Source organism: Sarcophilus harrisii, chromosome 5 (assembly GCF_902635505.1).
Source record: "Sarcophilus harrisii chromosome 5, mSarHar1.11, whole genome shotgun sequence".
In the NCBI taxonomy this organism is placed as follows: domain Eukaryota; kingdom Metazoa; phylum Chordata; class Mammalia; order Dasyuromorphia; family Dasyuridae; genus Sarcophilus; species Sarcophilus harrisii.
The window spans coordinates 18,933,923-18,959,453 of record NC_045430.1 but is presented as its reverse complement, the minus strand read 5'-3'; the positions used below and the strand labels follow the sequence as shown (position 1 = coordinate 18,959,453).

Genomic DNA, 25,531 nt, shown 5'->3' with positions numbered 1-25,531 from the left:
AGTGGAGGGAAAGAAGGAAAGATGGACAGAATAATCAGAAGGAGGAAGAGAAGGAAGGAGACAGGGAGAAAGAAGGAATCAAGAAGCTCAAGAAGAAAGGGAAAAGGAAGGGAGGCAGAGAAGGGAAGAAAGACATAGGAAAAAAAGAGAGAGAAAGGGAGGAAAGAAAGGTGAGTAAATTATGAATCCCAGCACCATTTAGTTACTTTACATATCAATAATAGTAATGTTCCAAGATAAGAACCGGTGTTGAGACAGCAATAGTGTTTTTAATGCTCCCTTTGTGACTCCAGTGTAAGTTAGGATACCCATCCAGCCTCCCTCTCCTTTTGATGACAGGTTTCACTCTCCAAACTTGTGATTCCTAAGGGACATAGTTCATTATATTTCATAAATGGGTATGGATGAAAGTTGTCTTGGTCTTGTATCCTCCAGACACTCTAAGACAAGTGACTGATGTCAGACAAAAGAGCTCTCGATGAAGTCAGGACTTTGGTATGCTATTTATCCAAGGAGTCCTTTTCCCCAGGGTAGATTACATCTAAATGCTGAGAATGGATATTAGACACTGAGATGTGGAGGAACCTGTTGAGCCTCTTATCCTTCTGGGTCTCATTCTCCTGTTCCTCACCTCTTGGTTCCCAAAGGAATCATTCCACATTCTTATCTTTCCCAATGGGAACCACTCAGATTTCTGGGCGGGGATGGGCAAAGAAAGAAAATAAAAACTCATTCCTTTATTCTAGTTATAATAAACACTTATATGGCTCTTCATATTTATGTATTGGGAAACCGATCTCAAAGGCATTTTTATGCCCATTTTATAAAGGAGGAAGCTGATATACTCTGGGAGGTGGTGACATCTAGAATTTTACAGCTAATTAGTATCGGGCATTAGATTTACACCTGCATCCCTCCTACTTTTACCTTTGTTCCTTTTGTCACTGCCTTTATTGAGTTTTCATTTTGACGATTCAATAAATATTTTAAAAATATTATTGAAAACATGTTTTATATTGCCTCAGTTTCCCCCTATATCCTAACGCAGCTTCCACTGACTCATCTGATGTGACAAAAAAAGAATTATAAAGAGGAGAAAAATACTAATCAATCCATCTGACAATGTACACGATGCTCTGAAATCTTAGACCCTCCCAGCTCTCCAGACGAATAGAAGATAAATTCTTGTCTCTCTTCTTTGAGCTGGTTGGATTAATTAGACCCCCCACTTTGGATTATTTTGCCACTGATCTTTCTCTTTGCATTGTTATCCTTATGTAGGTACTGACTTCACTCTGCATCAGTTCATGCAAGTCTTTCTGTGTTTCTTTGTTTTTTCATCACTTTCATTGTTTCCTTCCACACGGTTGTATTCCATTACACTCACAAACCCTAATTTGTGGCTATCTCACATTTCAAAGTGTGAGACATTGCTCATGAACATACATCTCTCTTTGCATGTGTTTTTGTTATTGAGCCATGTCTGATCCTTCATGACCCTATTAGGGGTTTTTCTTGGCAAAAGCACAGAAGTGGTTCTCCATTTCCTTCTGCAGCTCATTTTACAAATGGGAAAATTGAGACCAACAGTGTTATGTGACTTGTCCGGGGTCACACAGCTAGTAAGTGTCTGAAGCCAGATTTTAACTCCGTTAGGTGAATCTTTCTGATTTCAGACCCAGAATTCGCTGTGACCATTTTTTGACTAGGAGCAAGTCAACCAGTTTTCTCTCTTCTTCAGTCTTTTTCATAATTATAATTTCAATGTCAAGGGGGTTGATATAGCCCCGTTGAGGTGCTTCCTTTGGGTCAAAAAACCACAAATAGCAATCTAGGAGTAATTGTTTGTTCTTTCAGGAGGGAAAAATCTGCCTATTATTTGGATCTTCTCACCCATCCCAATCCATCTCACCCCATCCTCTTTTCCCCTCCTCTTTCCTTCCTTCCCTTCTCTATCGATACAGAGCTGGAAGGGAAAGACTCCAGAGGGCATTTAGCCCAACCCTTTTCATTTAAAAAAATAATATTTTATTTTTCCAGATACATGCAAAAATAGTATTCAACATTCCTTTTTTCCCCAAAATTTTCACCCTTTCTTCTCCTAGACAGCAAGCAATCCGATATACTAACCCTCTTCATTTTACAGAGAAAAAATGGAAAACTAGGGATGCTTTAAGGTCATATAATGCTTCAAACTTTCCAGATGATATTAAAACCAAATCATTTCACATGTCCTTTAGTCCTTTGAGCCAAATTGGGAAGAGTTCTTGATCCCCATTTTAAAAGTCAGGAAACTGGATTTCAGAGTGGCTGAGTATATCACTCAAGGTTACACAGCAATTTAGTGGTGACTGAGTTGCCACAAGATTATAGGATTATCAGTTTAGGACTGCAAGAGAAATTCAAGGTCAACTAAGCAATTGCATAAATCCCTTAGAAACCCCCAGGCCTCTTGACTACCAGGTCATTGGTGTGTGTGTGTGTGTGTGTGTGTGTTTTACCACACCTGCAAGCTAGACTTCTCAGCAAAGTTGGCTTCATTAGGCCCACAGTTCCCTTCCTTCAGTCCATTTTCTCCAAGCCTTTCATGTGATTGATATCATCACCATTACAAGGAATAGGAGCCAAGAATTCTGCAGCCAGCATTACTGCCATTTAAAGCTTTGGGGCTTATTCACAATTTTAGTGACTCATGACCAGGTTTCTCTTCACCATGAAGCCTTTGGGCTCAGAGGAGATCAAACAGAAGCTGAATTTGTAAAAACGCAGGCTCTCCAACTGTATAAGCTGGTAATCCTTCAAGTTCTGCCATGGGCCCATAGAGTTATCTAGTACAACTCCCTCCTGGAAACCCTAATTCAGTCAATCATTTAGTCAATAAACATTTATTAAGAACCTACAGTGGGCTAGACTCTGTGCACTTAGTTTGTGTTACCAGTGACTGGGAGCTTGCTGCCTTGCCTCTTCCATCTTACAGCTTTCATAGCTTGGTTTAGGTCCTTCTTTCTGGAGTCACACAGAATGTCTTCCCTGGAACAGGCTTTCCAATACTGGAAATCCTAGCTCTCAGTCACCTTCCAAGTCTTTTCTTATTTAAGTGAAACATCCCTAGTCTTCAACCAACCTATAACTCAGTGTGATGGAAGGAGATCTGGAGTCAGGAGACTGGGGTTCAGATTTCTGATTCTCTTACAATCTGGGTGTCTGCAGGAAAGTTAGTCAGCTTCTCTCTGGGCCTTCTGGGTTGGATTTGTTGAATTCTAATGCCTTTCTCCAAGCTGAGTCTCTGGGGTTAGGCCCCTTCTCAATCTCAGTCGATTTCCTCCATGGAGTTTTAGCTTGATCTTTGCTCTTTTTGTAGGTGGTATCCATAGGGGGAAGAGGGGGAACCGACTTCCTCTGACCCTTCCTTAAAGATCGTTGACTGCCTCGATCATTCTACAGCCTTGTGTGGCTATTAATGTATGTGTATCTTTTTTTCTTTGGTAGATTTGAACCCTCCTGAAGGCAGGTACCCCAGCTTTGTACTCTTTGTTTCTCTGGTACTTAATACAATGCCTTCTGGAGTTACAGATATCGGATCTGGAAGAAAGAACTGAAAACAGAATGTCTGAGTTAGGAGGATCCTTAAAACAGGGAAGGTCAGGGCTGGGAAGGAGCTTAGAACAGGGGATGTCAGAGCTGGAAGGGGACTTAGAACAGGGGATGTCAGGGCTGGAAGGGAGCTTAAAACAGAAATGTAAGATCTGAGAGGGATTTGAGAACAGAGAATGTTAGAACTAGGAGGCCTTAGAACAGAATATCAGAACTGGGAGGGAGCTTAGAACAGGAGATGTCAGTGTTTGGAGGGGCCTTAGAACAGGGGATGTCAGCCCTGGGAGGCCTTAGAACAGGGAAGGTCAGAGCTGGAAGGGAACTTAGAACAGGGAATGTCAGAGCTGGGAGGAGCCTTAGCACAAGGAAGGTCAGTGCTGGATTTGAACTTTATCTCAGCCACTTTGGGCCAGTCAGTCACTTAATTCCCTCTGAGCCTCAGTTTCCCTTTTTTTAAAATGAGGAATTAAACTAGAAGAATTTTAAGGTGCCTTTCAGGGCTTGATCGATGATTCTACTCAAGCTGTTCCTGAATTTGGAATAACCCTAGCGGCCAGAAATCATTTGTCTGAGCTACCTTAATTGGCTTTGAAAAGAAACCACTTAACAAGCTCTCCTAAATTAATGTGAGCTGTGATTAAGGAGGACTGCACACAGCAGAGAGGGTTTTTACAAGTGCTGTTACTTCAAAGCTCTTTCTATAAGAAGTACTTATGTTTTGTATCCCTTTTAATGGTTTAAGTGTGATTGGGGCTGGGAAGGAGGGACTGGAGTAACTGAACCTGAGCTTTAAAATAATATGACAAATTGGATGCCAAAGTAACTTGACCAAGAATGGAAAAAAACTTGGGAGCATTTTAGCTGTTTTTTTGTTTTTCTTTTTATTTTGTTTTTCGGTGAGAAGGTTTTATTTTTGACTTGTATATTTGTCCTTGGTGGGGTAAAAGGAAACAAACATTTTTGTTCTGTAGAAGGAATAAAGGAAAGTGAAATTGACTCTAGGGTTAAGAGTGGTTTTCCTTTGCCTACAAAAAAGTCCCAAATGTCAGCATTTATGTAAAAGCTAATTTCATTTTAGTGATATTTTTACTTTCACTGATTATACTGGTACAAGGAAGCATTTGGTTGTTTTTGTCATTGTAATTTTTAATCAAGTAATCTGGATTTTTTTTTTAATTAAATAACTTTTTATTGACAGAACCCATGCCAGGGTAATTTTTTACAACATTATCCCTTGCACTCACTTCTGTTCCGATTTTTCCCCTCCCTCCCTCTGCCCTCTCCCCAAAGATGGCAAGCAGTCCTATACATGTTAGATAGATTACAGTAGATCTTGGATACAATATATGTGTGCAGAACCGAACAGTTTTCTTGTTGCTCAAGGAGAATTGTATTTAGAAGGTATAAATAACCTGGGAAGAAGAACAAAAATGCAAGCATAATCTGGATTTTTCAAACATTTCTTTGGATTGTAGATTTTAAACTGGAAGGGTCATTGAAAGTAATGTGGTCCCACCATTTCATTTTATAGCTCACTCAATCAACATTTATTAAGTGCCTGCTATGTGCCAGACACTTTGCTAAGCCCTGCCTGGGAAATGATGAAATGATTAAGAAAGTTCAGAGCCCAGAGAGGAATTTTGTTTTGAGATAGCCTAAATTTTCCCCCTTTTCCTTCTTCCCCCTTCCTGGAAAGCCATCCTTTATAATAATAAAAAAAATGATAAAAAATCCAACATATATATATATAAATCTGAAAATATTTATGGACCTCCTGCCTCTGCAAAGGAGAATTGAGGGAGTTATTTTCTCACCTCTGTCTCTGGAGCTGGGCTTAATTGTTCTTTGTGATTGTGCAGCCTTCATTTTCAATGATTTTGTGGTTATTTTTTCATTTATATTGTTCTTCTTTTTCATTTTTTTTTCCTTTGCCTCTGTTTACTTCACTCTTCATTGGTTCATGTAAATCTTCCCAGGCTTCTCAAGTATTTATCTTTTCTCTTGCATGGTAATATTCTATTACATCTACTACAATTTCTTCACCCATTCCCTAATTGACAGGAATCTAGTTTTCTTTCAGTTCTTTGCTACTACCAAAAATACCGGTATATATAATACCTCATATATGGAGACTTTATTATTATTATTATTGTTATTATTATTATTATTATGGTTTCCTTATGAATACATACCTAGTATTAGAATCTCTTCATCAAAGGATATAGATATGTTAGTTATTTACATAGTTCCAAATTGCTTTCCAAAATGGTTGCACTGATTTATGTCCACTGACAATACACTAGAAATGTCTAACTTCTCCTTAGAACCTCTGCATCATTGACTGTTTCCATCTCCTGTCATCTTTACCAGTTTCCTAAATTTGAGGTGAAACATTATTTTGATTTAGATTTTTCTTAATTGTTAGGGATTTGGGATGTTTTTCATATTGTTAGCAATAATTTGTAGTTCTTTTGAGAACTACCTATGTTCTTTGACAATTTATCTATTGTGAAGTGGCTTTTGGTCATATATATATATAGTGTATATATACATATGTGTATGTCTATGCATATATGAATATATGTGTCAAAAGTCACTTCACTATATACATATATACATTCACAGATATGTCTCTGTGTTTGTCACAAATCTTTGTATCAAATTTCTCAGAGTTTTGGTGTCCTAGTTATAAATATAACATATAGATATAAATAGACACACATATATACACAGACACATATAAAACTATATATGTGTGTGTATTTATATATACATATATATGTATAATTCGTGTATGTGTGCATGTTAGTTATGACTATTTCCCTTCTTAGCCTGGATACATTACTTTTATTTGTGCCAAAAACCTTTCAATCTCATGTAATCACTTATCTGTTTTAGCCTTTATATTTGACTCTATTCTTTGTTTGATAAAGAATATATTTCTTATCTATAACCATGAAAGGTATATGATGTTTCTATTCTATTTATTCTATTCTGTTTGTTAATAATAATAAGTAACATTTACATAGCATTTGCTATAAGCCAGGCATTGTGCTAAGTGTTTTACATTTATTATTTAATTAATCCTCATAACAACTGTTGGAAGTAAGTGCAATTATTAACCCCATTTTATAGATGAGAAAACTGAGGTAGACAGGTTATGTAATTTGCCCAGAATCACAGAGCTAGTGCTAAGGCTCGATTTGAATTCAAGTCTTCCTGACTCTAGACCCAGTGTTCTAACCACTGTGTCACCTAGCTGCCCTTAATATTAATATTAAAGTCACGCATCCATTTAGAGCGTATTGTGGAATGTGGGATAAGGTGCTGTTCTAAACTTAATATCTGCCAGATTCCTTTCTGGTCTTCCCAGAATGTTTTTTTATTATTATCAAATAGGTATTTCTTTCTTAAGTATTTTTAAAAAATATATTGAAGATTGGGTTATTGAGTTTACTCTGTAATATAGTTCTACAACTTGGGAGCTTGGGAGAAGAAATTATTCAAGAGGAAAAACAAGGCTGAATTGCTATCACCATTTCCTGGATTGAGGGGTGATCCTAGACTTGCTAATAAAGTTAGTTGCTTTCTTTTCATTCATTATTCCATTTTTTCCTGTTTTGCATCCTCCATATCCAAGTGGTTTTTGATTTACTGGGGACCCCTCCTTGCCACTGAGAGACTGGATGAATAAACTAATTCACACTCAGTTGATTTCTTGTGGTTGTCTCCCCATTACCTGTGAAGTGCCTGAGGAAAGCGATGAATAATCAAATCAAATAAGTGCCTCTGAGTAGAACTTCATGAGTTAGTGAGGAGAGCATTCTGGGAGTAGGGAGTGGGCCTTCCTGACTATGACTGAGCCAGCCTCGGCTGGGCTGAATCACACACAACACCCAAGGGAAGATTCAGGACGTTCCCCAATTCTGCTCGCGATTAGAATCATGGAATGGAATCCTACTCCATAAGCAAAGGCAGCCAAGAAGGTTGAGGTTGCTATTCCTGACAGAGGCAACCTAACCTTTAGTACAGTCTGCGATGTCTCGCAGAGCAGGAAGAGAAAGGCGGCAGTTTAAGATGAACAAGTCAGATTAGGTATTCTTATGATCCCTGCCATGTCTAGATCTCAAGTGCCCACATGTTTATGGAACAGATATTTTCTTCAGAAGACTCAGAGGAACTTGGATCCAGACAGATGTGGGCAGCATGAGCTTCACAGCTTATTAAAAATAATGTGACAGGTTCTTAACCCGAAGACTATGAACTTAAAAACATTTTTTTGGCTCTCTTTTAGTATAATTGATCTCCTTTGAAATCCTTTGGATTTTATTTTATATATTGAATACCATTATTTTGGGAAGGAGGATGCCAAAAGGATCGGGGAGATAGAAAATGTTAACCTCTGATACAGTGCTTTAAGGCTGGCAAAATCCTTTGCATTTGAGATAGATTCCCCTTCAATGAAGTTTGATTATATTCAGTTTATCCACCTTCTTGTTTGGATCAATCTTGTCTGATTCTTTGTGTATCAAATGGGGACACAAAGAATCAGACAAGACTAAACAACAGTAACACGTAATTATTGGATTGTAAGCTCCTTGAGGGCAGAGACTGCATTTTAGCTCCTTTTGCATCCCTGGTTCTTAGTATATAGTATTTATTTAGAATAATAATAATAATAAAAAATCTAATAAATATAAAAAATAATATAATAAAATAAATATTGATTGATTGATTGTTTTATTGATAGTTGCTTGCCTGGTGTCTCTCTCATGTGAGTTTCTTTGAAAACAGAGATTAATTATTGCCTTTCTGGATAACCTCAGCATTGAATATATTGCCTGGCACATAGTCAGTGCTTAACAAATGTTTACTGAGTAATAGTTCCTTGAATCTTGTCTCCCTGTATACATATATTATATTTAACATATACTTCAACATATTTAACATGTATGGTCAACCTGCCATCGGGGGAAGGGGATGGGGGGAAGGAGGAGAAAAGTTGGAACAAAAAGTCTTGCAATTGTCAATGCTGAAAAATTACCCATGCATGTATCTTGTAAATAAAAAGCTATAAAAATTAAAAAAAAAAAAAGGAGAGAAAAAAAAAAGAATCCTGTCTTCCCCATTAGAGTGTGAGCTTCTTGACAACAGGGATGGGCTTTTGCCCTTTGTCTTTTCAGCACTTAGCACAGTTCCTGGCCCATAGTAGGTGCTTAATAAATACAGTTTACCGACCAGGTAGTCATAATAGATTTAATAGTAGACCTAGAGTCAGATGTGTCATAATAATTATGTGAACTTGGACCCGAGGTTTGACCCCTAGAGCTTCCATTTTCCTATCTTGTAAATGGAGTGTAAATTGGTACCTCCCTCCCTGGTTTTTAATGAGACTACAGAAATCAGGTATAGAAAGAGTTTTTTCCTAAACTTTTATGGTATCCTGTAAATGCCAGTTATTTTTCCACTACTTCTTTGAGGGAGGGGGTTCTTTAAAACTTAGGCTGAGGAAACTAAAGCTAGAAAGGTGAAGGCTGGTGGTTAAGAGGCTCTTTATGAATTATATAGCTTTCCCCCAATTTGAGTCATTCCACACACGTACGGTGCTGGTCGTGTGTTTTTCTGTTAGGTCTGTTTGCCGGTCACCGGCCCTCCCCTCACCCCAACCCAAACACTTAATGCTCAACAGCTGTTTGTTCCAGAGGCTCAGACGAGGTCAGTGAATTGAGGGCCATTTGGCATGGGAATGCCAGGTAACACCAGCTGTACCCGGGGTCAGGCTGGCCGGCTTTTCTGCCAGCCCGTGGAGACTGTTATGGGATCCTCATTAGTGCTTTCTAATTATGCTGTAATAGCACCACACGGATAAGGGCAAATTCGTCTTCCTTCCATTACCAAGGCTGTCTTTCCTGATTGCCAACTGTGGTATCGGGGCCCAGGTCTCACTGGCTCTTCTGAAAGGCCTTTTTGGATGTCCATGGGGGGCTTCTTAGCAAAGAGATTGGCTCAAAGTCACAGGGAGCTTCTGGGATCTGCAAGGAACGCCCCAGAGCTCCGTGGGTGACGGAGGGAGGAGACAGACAGCCCAGACAGCACGAGGATGTGACTGGTCAGGATGCAGGGTTTTGCACCAACATCCTCACTCTAGAATTCTGCAGATTTCTCTGGCTGCGACAATCTTCTCTGCAGAGAAAGGGGCTCATTGGATCACCAGCATCTGGAGAGCGACCATGGCAGAGGTGCTGCTTCTGGCAGCCAAAGGGACTAAGCTCCCTGTCGAATCACAATATGCTCTTGCTGATATTCTGCTACATCCCTGGGCCTTCCCTCCTTTCTGGCCTCTCATATGTGATTCCCTGAGAGTTAGAAGGTCTGCAACCCTAGATGGGACCCCCTATTTCAGCCGTTTCAAATTGTGGGAGCCTAATGGAGAGCTAATTAATGTCTCTATGCCTGTTTCCCCTTATATGGAATGACAGTGATAACACAGAACGATATATTGAAAAGAGCATTAAGATGGGAGAGAGAAGACCCGAGTTCAAATTCTGACCATGTTGCCCATTCTCTCTGCCATTTTGGCCAAGTCGCTCAGCCTTGTGGGCCACCCTTCCCTCCTTTGGAAAACGGGGTGGGGTAGATCCGATGGACCCATCAGTCTGTGGAGCTGTGAGCTTGTGTCTCCCCTCCCCATCCCTTACCTTGCTGGGTGGTTGTGAGGCTCCTTAAGTGCGCTAATTATTTAAATGGTTGAAATCCTTGTATAAATGTGGGACATGATTACTCCTAAGCTCCCAATGGCTGTGGTATAAACATGAACTATTAGCATATCTTTAATTCAATCCCAATGCAGCCTTGCATTGATATGCAGATGAAAACCCAGTCAGTAGAAGAGCTGCCTTTCTAGCTCAGGGAACATAGGAGCTGGGAGGAAACTTAGGACAGGGAGGGCTGCACTGGGAGGGGGCTCTGAACAGGGGATGTCAGGGCTGGGAGGGAGCTTAGAACAGGGGATGTCAGAGCTGGGAGGGGGCTTAGAACAGGAGATGTCAGGGCTGGGAGGGGCTTAGAACAGGGGATGTCAGGGCTGGAGGGAGCTTAGAACAGGGGATGTCAGAACTGGGAGGGGATTTAGAACGGGAGATGTCAGGGCTGGAGGGGGCTTAGAACAGGGGATGTCAGAGCTGGGAGGGGGCTTAGAACAAGGGATGTCAGGGCTGGGAGGGAGCTTAGAACAGGAGATGTCAGAGCTGGAGGGGGCTTAGAACAGGGATGTCAGGGCTGGGAGGGAGCTTAGAACAGGGGTGTCAGAACTGGGAGGGGGCTTAGAACAGGGGAAGTCAGGGCTGGGAGGGGGCTTAGAACAGGGGTGTCAGAACTGGGAGGGGGCTTAGAACAGGGGAAGTCAGGGCTGGGAGGGAGCTTAGAACAGGAGATGTCAGGGCTGGGAGGGGGCTTAGAGCAGGAGATGTCAGAGCTGGGAGGGGGCTTAGAGCAGGAGATGTCAGAGCTGGGAGGGGCTTAGAACAAGGAATTTCAGGGCTTAGAATAATCTTAGAACAAGAAATGTCAGGGCTGAGGGGAACATTATAACAAAAAACCCATCCCCCAGGGTCATATAGCTAAGAAGTGCCAGAGAAGTGACATTGTTTCCAATGCTGTGTCCTGTGCTCTTTCCACAAGAGGCTGTCCTTTCTAGTCCAGGCTGCTTTTGATAGCTGGGAGGTATATTGGGGAGCATATTAGATCCGAAGTCAGGAAGACGCCCTCCCACTTACTAGCTGTGTTAAGTCTCTTCTCTAAGTTTCAGTTTCCTATCTGTAAAAGGGGAATAATAATAGTACCCACCTCTCAGCGTTGTTGGGAGGATCAATGAGATAACAACAACAACAAAAAAAAACCCTCTTTGCAAACCCTAAAACTGGTATAAATGCTAGCTAAACATATTCTTATTCTCATTATGTGCCATAGTACAGAGAGTACCAAACCTAGAGTTCCAAGAGCCAATTGGGTTCCTGAGTTCAAATCCAGCCTCAGACACTTACTAGCCATGTGACCCTGGTCAAGTTACTCCATCCTGTCTGCCTCAGTTTCCTCATCTGTCAAATGAGCTGGAGAAGGAAATGGCCAGCCCCCTCCTGTATCTCAGTCACAAAAACCCCAAATAGAGTCCCAAAGCTTTGGAGAGGATTGACAAAGACTGAACATTATTAAGTCATTATTATTATTAGCTTATAAAATGCACAGCTACTCCCAGAGAATGGTGGTATGAGCAGTATCATCTCCATGTTACAAGGAGATAACTGATCCCAGAGGCACGAAGCCCCTTGCGTAGTAACGTCTCGTCTCAAAGCTAGTCAGTGGCACGAGCAGGATTTCGGCCTTGGCCTCCTGACTCCAAGTTAAGTAGTCTTTCCGGCCTCCCTGCCACCTCCTTAGACAGCCGCCCTCCGGATGGCCGGATGGATCAAGTAGCCTGCCCCGGGTCCGCAGGACGGCGCTTCCTAAGACTTCCAGGCTCCAGCCTCATCATTCCATGCATTCCAGCTGTCCGTCGGTTCTTAATTGGGAATCTCCCAGTGACAGACGGGGCATTCCTTACGTGTCAGTCCCCCTAGGGGGGATAGCTGACCGATAAGGACATCAGACTCAGGTGGCCAATGCGTCTCCCTCACCCAGGATTCCCCCACGCCATCCAAGTCTGCAGCTTTGTGCTGGCCAAGTGGCCTACAGGGCCAGGGAGAGATGCCCTTCGTTCTGGAGGTTGGCAATCAATCCCTCAAAGACTAGGGAGGAATCTTGTGGATTGTGAAGGGGGCATTCGCATTTGGCCGGCTTGGTAACAGTGACTGGTTATTAGAGAGGTAAACAAATCTTAAAAAAAGAATTGTTTTTTGTTCAGTTATTTTTCAGTTGAGTCCGACTCTTTTTGATCCTATTTGGGGTTTTCTTGGCAGAGATACCGGAGTGGTTTGCCATTTCCTTCTCCAACTCATTTAACAGATGAGGAAACTGAGGCAAACAGAGTGAGGTGACTTGACCAGAGTCACACAACTAGTAAATATTGCCATTTCCTTCTCCAGCTCATTTGAGAGATGAGGAAACTGAGGCAGAGTGAAGTGACTTGACCAGAGTCTCACAACTAGTAAATATTGCCATTTCTTACTCCATCTCATTTGAGAGATGAAGGAACTGAGAAATGGTGAAGTGACATACCCAGAGGCCCATAGCTAGTAAATATTGCTATTTTGTTTTCCAGTTCATTTGAGAGATGAAGAACCTGAGGCAGAGTGATGTGACTTGCCCAGAGGCACACAACTAGTAAATATTGCCATTTCCTTTTCCAGATCATTTCACAGATGAGGAAACTGAGGTAGAGTGAAGTGACTTGACCAGTGTCACACAGCAACTAAGTGTCTGAGGCCAGATCTGAACTCAGGACTTTCTGATTCCATCTGAACAACAACAATAGGTATAATCGGTGCCCATTTTGCAGAGGAAGATTTGAGATTCTCACATCTGAAGGATCTGTCTCTGCTCACACAGCTAATGTCAGAGCCCAGCCCATACCTCCTGATTCCCAGGTTCACATCATGTTCAGGAAACGCTGCCTAATTGATATTACGGTCCCCCCACCTCCTTTTCTTGCCTTCTCTTTCTACTGTCTTTTTAAATCATAGTTGTCTCTCCTCCTCATCTCTTGTTCTTCCCATTAAAAATCCCCAGAAACCAACCGGCTACAAACAGCTGGATTAAACCACCAGATTGGAGAGAGCAAAGCTAAGCCCCGAGACTGCCCAGGCAGGTTTCTGGAATCCGCGGACCAGCGGGCTTCTGCCTGGTGTGGGGCGTCGCCAGAAATAGCTGGCATCCGATGCTCTCTGCCCAGCAAGCCGGCCGGCCTTTTTCATTCCTCCTTTTGGACTTTTGTCGTTTCGGCTCTGACTGCCCTCATTCCATTATCCCCACCTTCCCAGACTCCTCTGGGGGTGCTCCGAGACTGGCTGCAGCTGCACAGTCTGATAAAGCTTTGCTTTCTCTCATCTACAGCCTCAGCTATTGTTTTTGCTTTAAAAAAAAATCTCCTGCTTCCCACCTTTAAATGGCACCAAATAGAAGGGTCTATTACTCGTTAGTAAAGAAACCCAAATGGCAGCCTCTCCCCCTTCGCCTTCCCCACGTACCCCTCCTCACCAAAACACATGCAGTTCATTTCTTCTTGGGTTACCGGCCAGCCTGCAATAGCCTGGTGTTTTTCTCATAGATGCTGGGAGATGAAAGCTACTTCATTTCCTGCCCTGTACAGCGCTGCATCTGTTACAAGCCATCCTTGCTTGGGAAAAGGTCTATTTGTCTCTGAAGGCTTTGCTGTGGTTGAACGCCTGGGATTGGGGTACAGGGGGATGTTGGATCGGCCCCCAAAGGGGGTCTGTGGGGAAAAAAGGGATCCATGAGGCAGGGAAGGGAAGGGATCTTCAGGAGAAAGGCAGCTCACTCTGCCCGGGATCTGGGGCAACAGGGCAGGAGACACAAGGCTGTTGGATCAGCCCCCAAAGGGGGTCTGTGGAAAAAAGGGATCCATGAGGCAGGGAAGGGAAGGGGTCTTCAGGAGAAAGGCAGTTCTTTCTGCCCGGGATCTGGGCCAGCAGGGCAGGAGACACGAGGCTTTTGGGATCCATGGATCTGCTGGGGGTGGGGAAGCTTCTACCTGGCCAACACAGCTCTGGGATGGACTTTCCCTCTGGTGGCTCACAAAATGGATCTCCCATCATGCTCCCTGCCTGCAGCACTGCATCCCCAAGTGGCAGAGGTTTGATGCCTATGGGATTTTGGTGTGATGAGTGCCACCCAATAGACCTGCCGATTGGCCCCCAAATATTTATGCGCCACAGCCAGACCTGCTATCGCACACTTGTCTGGTCCCAGGCCAAAAGCCACGGCTGTGCCCTTGCAGGGGCTTTATTTACTTCCCCTCCCTCATTATTCAGTCCAAGTTAACCCTGACTGGAAGCTGGGAGTTGCACTCTTTCTTTCAGCTCTGGTTCCCCATTGGGTCTGCCCAGTGGTGTCTGGGTACCTGGCATGGTGGGAAGAACACTGGACTTGGGTTTTCTCATCCCCGCACACTGCCGCCCATTAAGCTGGGTGACCTTGGCTTTTAGGTTCAAGGACAGCCGCCCGGTTTGGCACAGTGTGACTCCTACCTTCCTGAGATGATCTTTCTATCTTTAATAAATGTTTGTTAATAATAAGAATATCCCAGTCTGTCCTATTCATGTCTCCCACTTGCCTGCCGCCTTGGGGTTGTTTCCTTCTCCTGGGATGCTCTTGGAACCCCCAGCTTCTTTCAAGGCTCCACCCCAAAGCCACCTTCTGCCTTCCATAAATGTCCCTCCCCATTAATATGCCTTTATTACATAAAAATCCTATTCTATTAGCTACCAGCATGCTCCTTGCCTCTATCATCAGCACTAGGGATAGTGCACACAGTAGGCACTTAGAAAATGCTTCTTCATCATGATGATCATCATCCTATATAGAACATTAAATAGAGAAGAATAATTGTGGGATAGAGAATTGTCCAGAGAAATTTCTCACTGTATCCCGTTTTCAAAAATAGCCATTTTAATAATGTTTTGGGTAGAACACCAGCCCTGAAATCAGGAGGATCTGAGTTCAAATCTAGTCTCAGACATTTAACACTTCCTGGCTGTGTGACTCTGGGCAAGTCACTTAATCCCAATTGCTTCAGCAAAAAAAAACAATAAATAAACAAACAAACGAATGAATGAATGAATAAGTAATGTTTCTGTAGAGCTTTGAAGTTTGCAAAAACATTTTTACAAATATCTCAGTTGATCTCCACAACAATGCTCTTATTATTCCCATTTTACAAAGGAAAAAACTGAGGCAGACAGATTTTTTTTTTTAATGGTTTGCCCAAGGTTATACAGCTAATAAGTACCTGAGACAGGATTTGAATTCAGGTTTTCCTGATTCTCAAATTCATCGCTGTATTCACTGAGCTGCCCTTCAAGATTAGGATGAGATGATAATAATAACAAATAATAAAACTCAGCTCTCCAGGTCTCAGCTTGTTCATCCATAAAATGGGACCAAGGACACTTGCCTCACAAGAGCATTGTGAAGAAAATTCAGTTGTGAACTGTAAGACTGTGAGGTCACTGTAGCATTGTAATAAGAGTCCTAACTTTGGACTCGGCAGGCATGGGTTTGAATGGTGATATATAGACTCCCTGTGACCCCTTTTGGACTTTTCTTGGTGAAAATACCCTAGTGGTTTGCCATTTCCTTCTCCAGTTCATTTTACAGATGAGGAAACTGAGGCAAGCACGATTAAGTGACTTGCCCAGGGTCTCATAGCTAGTAAGTGTTGCCATTTCCTTCTTCAGCTCATTTTACAGATAAAGAAACTGAGGCAAACAGGGTTAAGTGATTTGTCTAGAGTTACACAGCTAGGAAGCATCTGAGGCCAAATTGAATCTTCTTAACACTAAGCCCAGCATTCTATCCACTAGCTGCCCCAGGTTATAGCCTCCTCCTGAACCTCAGTTTCCCCATCTATAAAATGGGAATAATAATAATAATAATAATAATAATAATAATAATAATAATACCTAGGAGTGTTGGGAGGATCGGTCAGTCAGTAAGTATTTTATTAAGCCCTTCTATGTGCCAGGCACTGTCCTAAGTGCTAGAGATACACGCCTGCCATCAAGGAGCTTACAATCTAATGACAGACAATATGCAACCTGGGTCAAATAGGATGAACAGGAAATAATTGAGAGAAAAAAAGGCTTCCTGGACAAGGTGGAATATTTGCTGAGTCTTAAAGGAAAGTAGGAGGCCAGGAGATCAAAATGAGGAGGGCTTGTGGGGGAGAACGCCCCAGGCTGAGAGATGAAGCCTGTTGTTTGAGGAACAAATGGGATAGCCTTTGTAAACCTCAAAATGTCATTTAAATCCTGCCTGTTATTATTATAGAAATGTACTTTGTTGACCTATATGATTCTATAAGTGATCCTCCCTGAGCCTCAGTTTCCCCATCTGTTAAAAAGGGGGGATGGTAGTAGAAGGCCCCTGAAGCTTTTTCTAGCTGTAACTCTATGATCTCATCCCTTGCTCACTTCTATCATCTCTCTTGAAATGGGCAAAAAGTCAGGCAAGAATGGAAAAATCTGTCAGCACACCAGAGAAAAGCTAACATCTCGGGCCCACCCCCACCCCGAGAGCCTTCCCAGCTCCTTTGACATTCAAGGAGGGACACAGGAGTGCCCCAGCCTTGACTGAGGATTTTCCATGGGACGCGTCCAGGCAATTGCGAGTCCTACACGCAGACAGAGGTTGCACTCGCTGGATGGGGAGACTTGGGGCTTGGGCTCCCATGATACATCACTGCTCCATCACTGCTCCCCCTGCTCTGTCTCTCTTGCCTCCTTCCTGAACAGGGTTTTTCTTCCCTTCTCTCCCTCCCTTCTTTTCTTTTTATTCAGCAAGAATCTCTGAGAGATTTAGAGACCTCAGGGACTCGCCTCTCTCACCCAGTTCCTTCTGGTTCCCCACATCCTGCCCCTGACCTTCCAGGAGAGCGCACTTCCTGGCAGGTCATTCTGCTTCAGAGACTGTCCTAAATGTCTAACCTAAATTCTCTTTGCCTGCTGTGCCTACTCAGTCTGCTCTTCCTGGGCTGGAAATAATTTCTCCCTTGCCTCTGCAGTTGTGAGTTCAGAGCTCCTTGCAGCTGAACACTCTCTCTCTCTCTCTCTCTCTCTCTCTCTCTCTCTCTCTCTCTCTCTCTCTCTCTCTCTCTCTGTCTCTATGTGTCTCTTTCCATATTTGTCTCTGTCTCTCTCTGTCTTTCTCCATCTCTCTGTCTTTTTGTCTCTGTTTCTCCCTGTTTTCTGTTTCTTCTTTTGTGTGTCTGAATATCTCTCTGAATCACTGTCTCATTGCCTCTCTCTATTTTTCTGACTCTCTCTTTGTCTCTGTCTCTCTCTGAATCTCTCTTTTTCTTTCTGTCTCTATCTCTCTGTGTCCATGTCTCTCTCTCCATTCTCTCCCCTTTCTTTTCAGCTTCTTCTGTACCATTTTTGATTAATTATCTTGGGGATGGGAGAGGGCTTGGGTTTCTGCTTTCTCTGCTCTGTTCCAGCCCAGGTGCTGCCTGTCTAAGGCAGTGGCTTCTGAGAGGGCTCCTCGATTTCTCTGCCTCACAAAGACAGTTTCAGTATGTAAAACAGCCCCTCCCAGAAAGACTGCAAACCCCTCTTGATTCTCCAAGAAGACATTGAGCCCAAACCCAAGTTGCTTCTCTGCTCACCAACTCCAAATTCTTCTCAAACTTCTCAAGGTGGTTACTTTTCCCAAGCTTAGGTTGAATTATTTTATCTTTCCACACTTTGGCACTTAATACATCCATGGCTCATGGCTACCATCCCTGACCTAATGGTTGAGACCCATGAGGCCTCATGAAGCCTTCTTGGACCACTGCAAGATCTTGAATCCTGGGGACAGAGCTGACCTGCGGGAGACAGGAATGACCCCTAAAGGGGGCAGAAACCACAGCCACATAGAACCCCTGTTCTCACCTGTCATTTTCCCAAGGGAAATAGAACTGCATCGGGGTTAAAATTCTGAGTTTAAAACCTGGCACAGCCATTTATTGCCTGTGGGACCTTGGGCAAACCATCTCTGAGCCTTGGTTTCTTTATCTGTCAAATGAGGAGGCTAGACCAGAAGCCTCCGAGGGCACTTCCAGGGAGATTCCTCCCAAGCAGCCTTGATTACTAGAGTTGTGACGATCAGAGCTGCAAACCCTTGGTCGGGAAGGCCAGGGTCGCTGGTGATTGCTTCCTGCCTGCATCATCCCTTTAGGTAACAGGTAGCAACCGACTCTTTGGGTTCCCGGCTCCCAGGGACCTTGTTGTAGTACAACAGAGAAGTATCAGATTGTATATAATATTAGAGCTGGGGGGAATCTTAGCATAGAGAGTGTCAGAGCTGCAAGGGTCCTTAAAATGTGGGATGTCAGAGCTGGGAAGACTTTGGTCTGGGATGCCAAAAGACTGGATTCTGGGAAAGATGCTAGAACATGGGATGTCTGAGCTGGGAAGGACTTTGGAAGAGAGAATACTGGGAAAGATGTGGGATGTCTGAGCTGGGAAGGATCTTAGAACAAAGAATGTTGGGAAAGACCCTAGAACATGGGATATCTGAGCTGGGAAGGACTTTGGAACAGAGAATACTGGGAAAGATATGGGATGTCTGAGCTGGAAAAGATTTTAGAACAGAGGGTGCTGGGAAAAATCCTAGAACATGGGATATTTGATCTGGGAGGGACTTTGGAACAAAGAATGCTGGGTAAGATGCTAGAATACGGGATATCTGAGTTGGGAAGGACTTTGGAACTGAGCTGGGAAGGACCTTGGAACAAAGAATGTTGGGAAAAGAAGATGGGATATCTGAGCTGGGAAGGACCTTGGAACAGAAAATGCTGAGAAAGACCCTGGGATGTCAGAGCTGAGCAGGACCTTTAGAACAGTGGTTCTCCAAATATGGTCCAGAGAATTCTGGGGATCTCTGAAACTCTTTCAGAAAGTCTATAAATTCAAAATTTGTTTTAATTTCTAAATGGTAAATATTCATAAATATAACCTACATAAACAAAAACTCTTTGGACAGATCCTTGATGATTTTTAATAGTAGGAAGATACTAAGAACAAAAGTTTGAGAAGTTGAGGAAAGTTTTAGAACACAAAATGGTAGCATGGGAAGGGCCTGGATTCAGGATTTCAATCTCTTGAGTTCTGTTTTCTAATCTTGACATGATACTACCTAAATGGCTCTTTGCAAAGCTAGATTTCTCTTTTTTATGTGTTCCTAGATGTGCATGTTGGTTCCTTGAAGGCAGAGATGTTTCCTGTATCACCAGAGTTTAACACAGTGCCTGGTAAACAGCAGACACTTATTAAATGCTTGTTGATCGATTAGTTGGTTTTCTTGTGGAACTTGATTTCTTTTGAGAGTTTAACTTTGAGTCATCCCTCATTCCTTCATTTTGTGCCTGCTCACACTTCTCTGGAGAAGAGCTTTCTCCCCTCCCCAATCCATACCTCTCCTCTCTTCATCCATGTCTCTCTCCTATCCATTCCTCTCCCCCATCCATGCTTTTCCCCTTCCCCATCTTACCTAATTCCCCATCCATGCTTCTCTCCTCTCCCATCCATTCCTCTGCCTTCCCTCTATCCATTTCTCTTACCCATTTTTCTTCCTCCCTCTCTCCTATCCCTCTCTCCTATCATCTATCCCTCTCCCTTCCTTATCCACCCCTCTTCCCTTCTCTTCCTCATCCATCCCTCTCCTCTCCCTTATTCCCACCCACCCTTCTCCTTTCCCTTCTGTCAACCATCTCTCTCTTCTCCTCCCCATCCATCCCTCTCATCTCCCCATCTACTCTTCTTCATCCCTCTCCTCTTCTCCTCTCCCTCTATCCATCCCTTTCCCTTCCCTCTGTCAACCAACTCTCCTCTTCTGCCTTCTTCCCATCCATCCTTCTCCTTTCCCCTCCCTCTGTCCATCCCTCTCCCCTTCTCCCCATCTATCCAGCTCTCCAGATTCAAGCTCCAGTGGCCCTGGGCCCTTTTCAGTGCCTGAAAGAAGACCTGCTTTTCCCTGCCTCCCTTTCCTAAGGCCCCCTGCCTTGTCCTTGGCTGCAGGCCCAGCCCAGAGGATGGTAATTAGAGTTTCCCAGGAGTATTTGAAGCAGGTGTGCCAAGTTGCTTCTGCACAGCTGGGGAGCTGACTGCAGGGGCCCCATCACGCTTGCTTTATTGGCTCCGGAATGGCACCTCCTGTCACGGCGGGCCCTGGGGTGCCCCCCCCAAACCAGCCCCCGGCCATGGCAGAAGGCAGAGAGTGCTGGCCCCCACTGCTGCGGGAGTCACCACAGCCCCTACCCTGCCCCCAAAGTCATTCCCGAGGCACTGTGATTCAGCCAAGAGTGGCCTGGAAGCCAGGAAGGCCGCCTTAGCCACAGACTGGCTGTATGACCCTGGGCAGCGGAAAGGAGGAGCTGATCTGCCTGGGGAAGGGGATGTCCGCACTGGGACTTCCCCTTATTAATGACTCATAGATTCAGCCCTAAATATACCCCCCACTTATCACACACTTACACATACATCCGTACTCTGATACATCCCGCAGACACACAAGAGACCACGTATATCATGCACGCTTGGGCTCATGTGGAAACACTCAAACAAAAACAAAACCTCAGGCACAAATGCACCCCACTACATACACACATTCTCAAACACCGTAAGAGTGTGGTCCTTATGCACAAACACACTCCTATAAACACACACTCCTACCTACCCACAGCACTCACACGCCCATTCTCACTCACACTCAAACACACATAGGTGGAGAGTTTCTATTTTCTCATTTATATCCAGGTTTTTTTTTTTTTTTTTGAGGCAATTGGGGTTAAGTGACTTGCCCAGGGTCACACAGCCAAGAAGTGTTAAGTGTCTGAGGCCAGATTTGAACTCGTGTCCTCCTGACTTCAGGGCTCATGCTCTATCCCAGGTCTTTTTTACCAGGAGAACATAATCTCCTCAAGGATGGGCCTTGCTTTGTTTTTACTTTATATGCTCAGCAACTGGCCCTGTTCCTGGTATTTAGTGAGAGTTTTAATAATGCTTATTGAATTGAACCAAATCTAGGCTTTTCCTCCCCAAAACATGAATCCCATGTGTTATAGTCCTTTCTTACTGTGAGTCTTTGGGACCCTTTTCTCCTCAGAAGCATTTATTAAGCACCTACTTTATGCTGACAGCTTAAATGTTGTGACATTTTTCCCTCAAAATTGCTCAGCCTTTATTAAGCACCTACTCTCTGCTGACAGCTGAGGTTTAGAGCTAGGAGGAACCATGTAAAGTATCTAATTGTTTTATGTATCAGTGAGGAAACTTCAGCTCAGTTTAGGGGAAAGGACTTATCCAAGATCACACAGTGCCCATGGCAGAACTGGCCCTCAGGCTCTGGGCCCCTTATTTTTCCAAGCTGTTTTGCAACTGATGTTGCACTCACTTAAATTGCTTGTTTTTCAGATTTTTCTTTTACCAAAGCTCCTCTGAGCCTATGCTGATGTTTGACTGAAAACCCCCAGATAGTCCCTGATAAAGCCACAAGTCAAATTCAGAACCTTTGATCTCACAGCCAAGGAAGGCTCTTCTGTTAGAACAGTAGTTCCCAAAGCAGGGTCTGGGAGCCCCATTGGATCCCTGAGATGCTTTCAGTTTGAGGTTAAAACTATTTTAAAGTTTTGATTGATATAAACCACATAAAATTATATATATATGTATAATATATATATAATATGGATATCTATATATAGATAGATATAAAATATATAGATATATAGGTGTGTAAAGATTGATAAAAACTGTATAAACAAAATATATAGATAAATATATGTATATATTGATCAATATAAACTATATAAACAAAATATATAGATAAATATACCTAAAATATATAGGTAAAATGTATAGGTAAATATTGATCAATATAAACTGCATAAACAAAATAGATATACCTAAAATATATGGATAAATATATATGTAAATATTGATCGATAGAAACTACATGAACAAATATATAAATATACCTAAAATATATAGATAAATATCTATGTAAATATTGATCGATAGAAATTGCACAAAGAAAAGCTTTTCTAACAGTTCTTCATAATTGATTGTTAAGAGGTTCTGAGACCAAAAAGTTTGAGAAGTACCACATTAGACTGTGTTGCCTTCTAGATACCTTGGTACCTGAGACATAGAGACACAAATGAAACAGTCCCTGCCCTTGAGGAGCTTTCTTTCTTCTTGGACTTTTCTGGGCCTCAGTTTCCTAATCTGTCAAATGAGGAGATTAGGCTTGATTAGATAGAAGCTATTTCACTTTTGCCTTTGTATCCTCAACCACAATGGAATATAGTAGGTGCTTAATAAATACTCATCTAATTGATGAATAAATAGGTTAAATGAATACTAGCTAAGTTTAAATGGTGTCATGATATGTTGTTTCTTCTGTGAAACAGATGTTTTAGGAATTGTTGTTTGTATTATCTGGATGAAGATGCCTCAGGAATTGTGACTCACATAAGGGTTGGAGGCATAAATTAGACTCCCAATCTGCCTTGATTTTAAATTCATCTCTCCCCTCCCCACTAGCTTCTCTTCTTCCCAAACTTTCTGGATATGAGGATATCATTTCTATAGGGAAATTTTTTTTAAAGTAAGTACCTACTTAATAATTTATAATTATAATTTATAATTTTATACAAACTTTTATATATTATATAATTATAATTATATATTACATACATTATATTATACAATATATAATATATTATATATAATTATTATTATATTATATATTATATAATTTATAATCTTATACAAACTTTTTCCACTCGTGACCCCTTTTTGTTCAAGAAATTTTTATGCACTGCTGAGTATTCAGGTACATAAATAGATACACAAATCAAACATTTACTGATAATAAATCATAATTTTGCAACCTCCATAGTTATGTGACCCCATGTGAATTTGCGGCCTATAGTTTAAGAAGCTTTGTTCTACAGGGTATACCAAAACTGTTAGTACATTTTTAATCTAGTACGGACGTCCTCATACACTCTGTATACTGTATCTTATACTAATCTCATCTAACATCATAAGGATTATGAGCCCCATTTTTCAGCTGAAGAAACCAAGATTCAGAGGCATTGAGTAGCTTGCCCAGGTTCACAGAATAAATGTTTGGGGTCAGGATCTGAACATCCTACTTAATTGCCTATTAATATTATATACTTACCATTGATTAAGAAAATTCAAGACTGACTATGGGCCAGCAGCTTGAATGGTCTCAATGGACTGGGCATCCTAAATTTGAATTTTGATTTTTGCCATACAAAGTGTATGACTTTCCTTCTGTGTGCCTCAGTTTCCTCATCTGTGAAATAACAAGACTAGATGCTTTCTGAGGTCAAAATCTGTGATCTTCTGTCAGGTCGAGGACCTCCAAATTAAAACGTGATTTCCACTTTCCCTCCTGACTCACTTATTCTATCGATCTTCTCCACCACAAGAATTTATAGATTCAGAGGATCAGGAACAAATAAATGTCCCTGATTATTTGGCTCCGATCCCCGCGTTTCCAGATTAAAGGGGAGACTTAAGTTGCTTCAAGAGAATGAAGAAGGGGAAGTTTTTTGCTATTCGACTTTCCTCCCTAATGCTTTTGGAAGATGGCGATTATTCTCTGAACAAATACGTTATGGTTTTCATTACTCTTGGAAATATCTGCATAATTATCTCTGATTGGCGAGGCGCCGGTCCCTTGTCTGCATTTTTTAAAGCTAGTAAACCTGATAAAGGCCACATGTGGACATGAGGTCTGCAGTGGTACCTATGGATTGTGGCGGCAGCTGAGTCTGGAAATAATATGAGAGGTTGGGGAGAGGTTCTTAGTTTAGCATAGATTTCTATGGGCTTGTGATTTAACCCAATTCCAGAATGGAAGCGATGGAGCGACTTTAGGGAGCATAGAGTGTAAGTTCTTAGTGAACCAGTGCTTAAAACATAGTAGGACCTTTAAAATGCTTGTTGATTGATTTGGGCCAAAAGGAGAGACATAGTGTTGACTTGGAGTCAGAAAGATGTTCTTCAGAATCCTGCCCTTTATTAGCTTCAGTGACCTGGGCAAGTTCAAACACTCAGATGGAACTAATAATCATCATTCTCATAGTATTTGTTCCACAAGATTGTATAAAGCCGAAACGAGATCACCTGAGCCAGATGCTTTGTAATTTCCTTCCTCCCCAGTAGAAGGTAAGCTCTTTAAGGGGGGTGGGTACTATTTCTAATCATCTTTGAGCAGCTATACAGTATCTATACATAGTAGGTCCTTAATGAGTGCTTGCTTAGTTGAGTAGGTTAGAGTAGAGAGAGCAAATAAGCATTTATAAGCACTTACTATGTGCCTGTGCTAAGCACTTTCTGCTTCATTCAGTTCTTATAGCAACCTTGTGATGTAGATGCTATTATTATCCCCATTTTACAGTGGAGAAAACTGAGGCAATAAAGGTTGCTCAGGGTCACCCAGTGAGCAAGTGTCTGAAGCTGAATTTGAACTCGGATCCTGTGGTTCCAAGGCCTCCGCTCTTGTAGCCAGATCACATCCCGGCCATCTCTATATTCAAATTAACTACATGTCCAATTGTCTTTCCTTTGTATTCCTCTACTTCCCACTAACTCTTGACCTTTCAGAAATGGGTCGAGGCTTGGTGGGCCAACTCTTTGAAGACCCTCCGAAGTGAGGGGCTGGGGAAGGATACCCCGTAATACCTTCCCTGATGTCTTGTTGGGTTGGGCTTGTTGGAGGGAGTTGATTTATGGAAATGGCCCCTCCCTAGGTAGCCCAGAATTAGCAATAAGCAGATTTCAGGCAGATTGGGTAATAACAACAATGTTTCACATTTGCCTAATGACTTCCCTTTTGAAGGCTCCCAGAGGGTCTGGAGAAATTGAGCTTGGCAGGAGATCATACATTCATTCAACAAACAGTTAATGATTGCCATTGATATGGAAGGCAAGGCTTCAGGCAGGTGAGGGATGGGAAGTAAACATAACAACAGCACAGCTATGGGGTTTTATGGTTGCTTTCCTTTGATTATAACAACCTTGTGAAGTAGGTGGTACCACGGCCAATGTTTTGTTTTGGTTTTTTGAGAACCGGGAGTGGGAGGTGGACAGAGAGAAGGTTGTGACCTTCAGATCAAGACTCTTACAATTAATCATTAATCATGTTAAAGCACCTACTATGTGCTAGGCATTGGGCTGAAGGGAAG

At 42.4% G+C, this 25,531-nt stretch overlaps 1 protein-coding gene across 1 annotated transcript in view; it reads left to right on the top strand.

The window, feature by feature from the left end:
• Positions 1-25,531, top strand: part of BTBD11 (BTB domain containing 11) — a 322,211-nt gene that overhangs the window by 40,439 nt on the left and 256,241 nt on the right.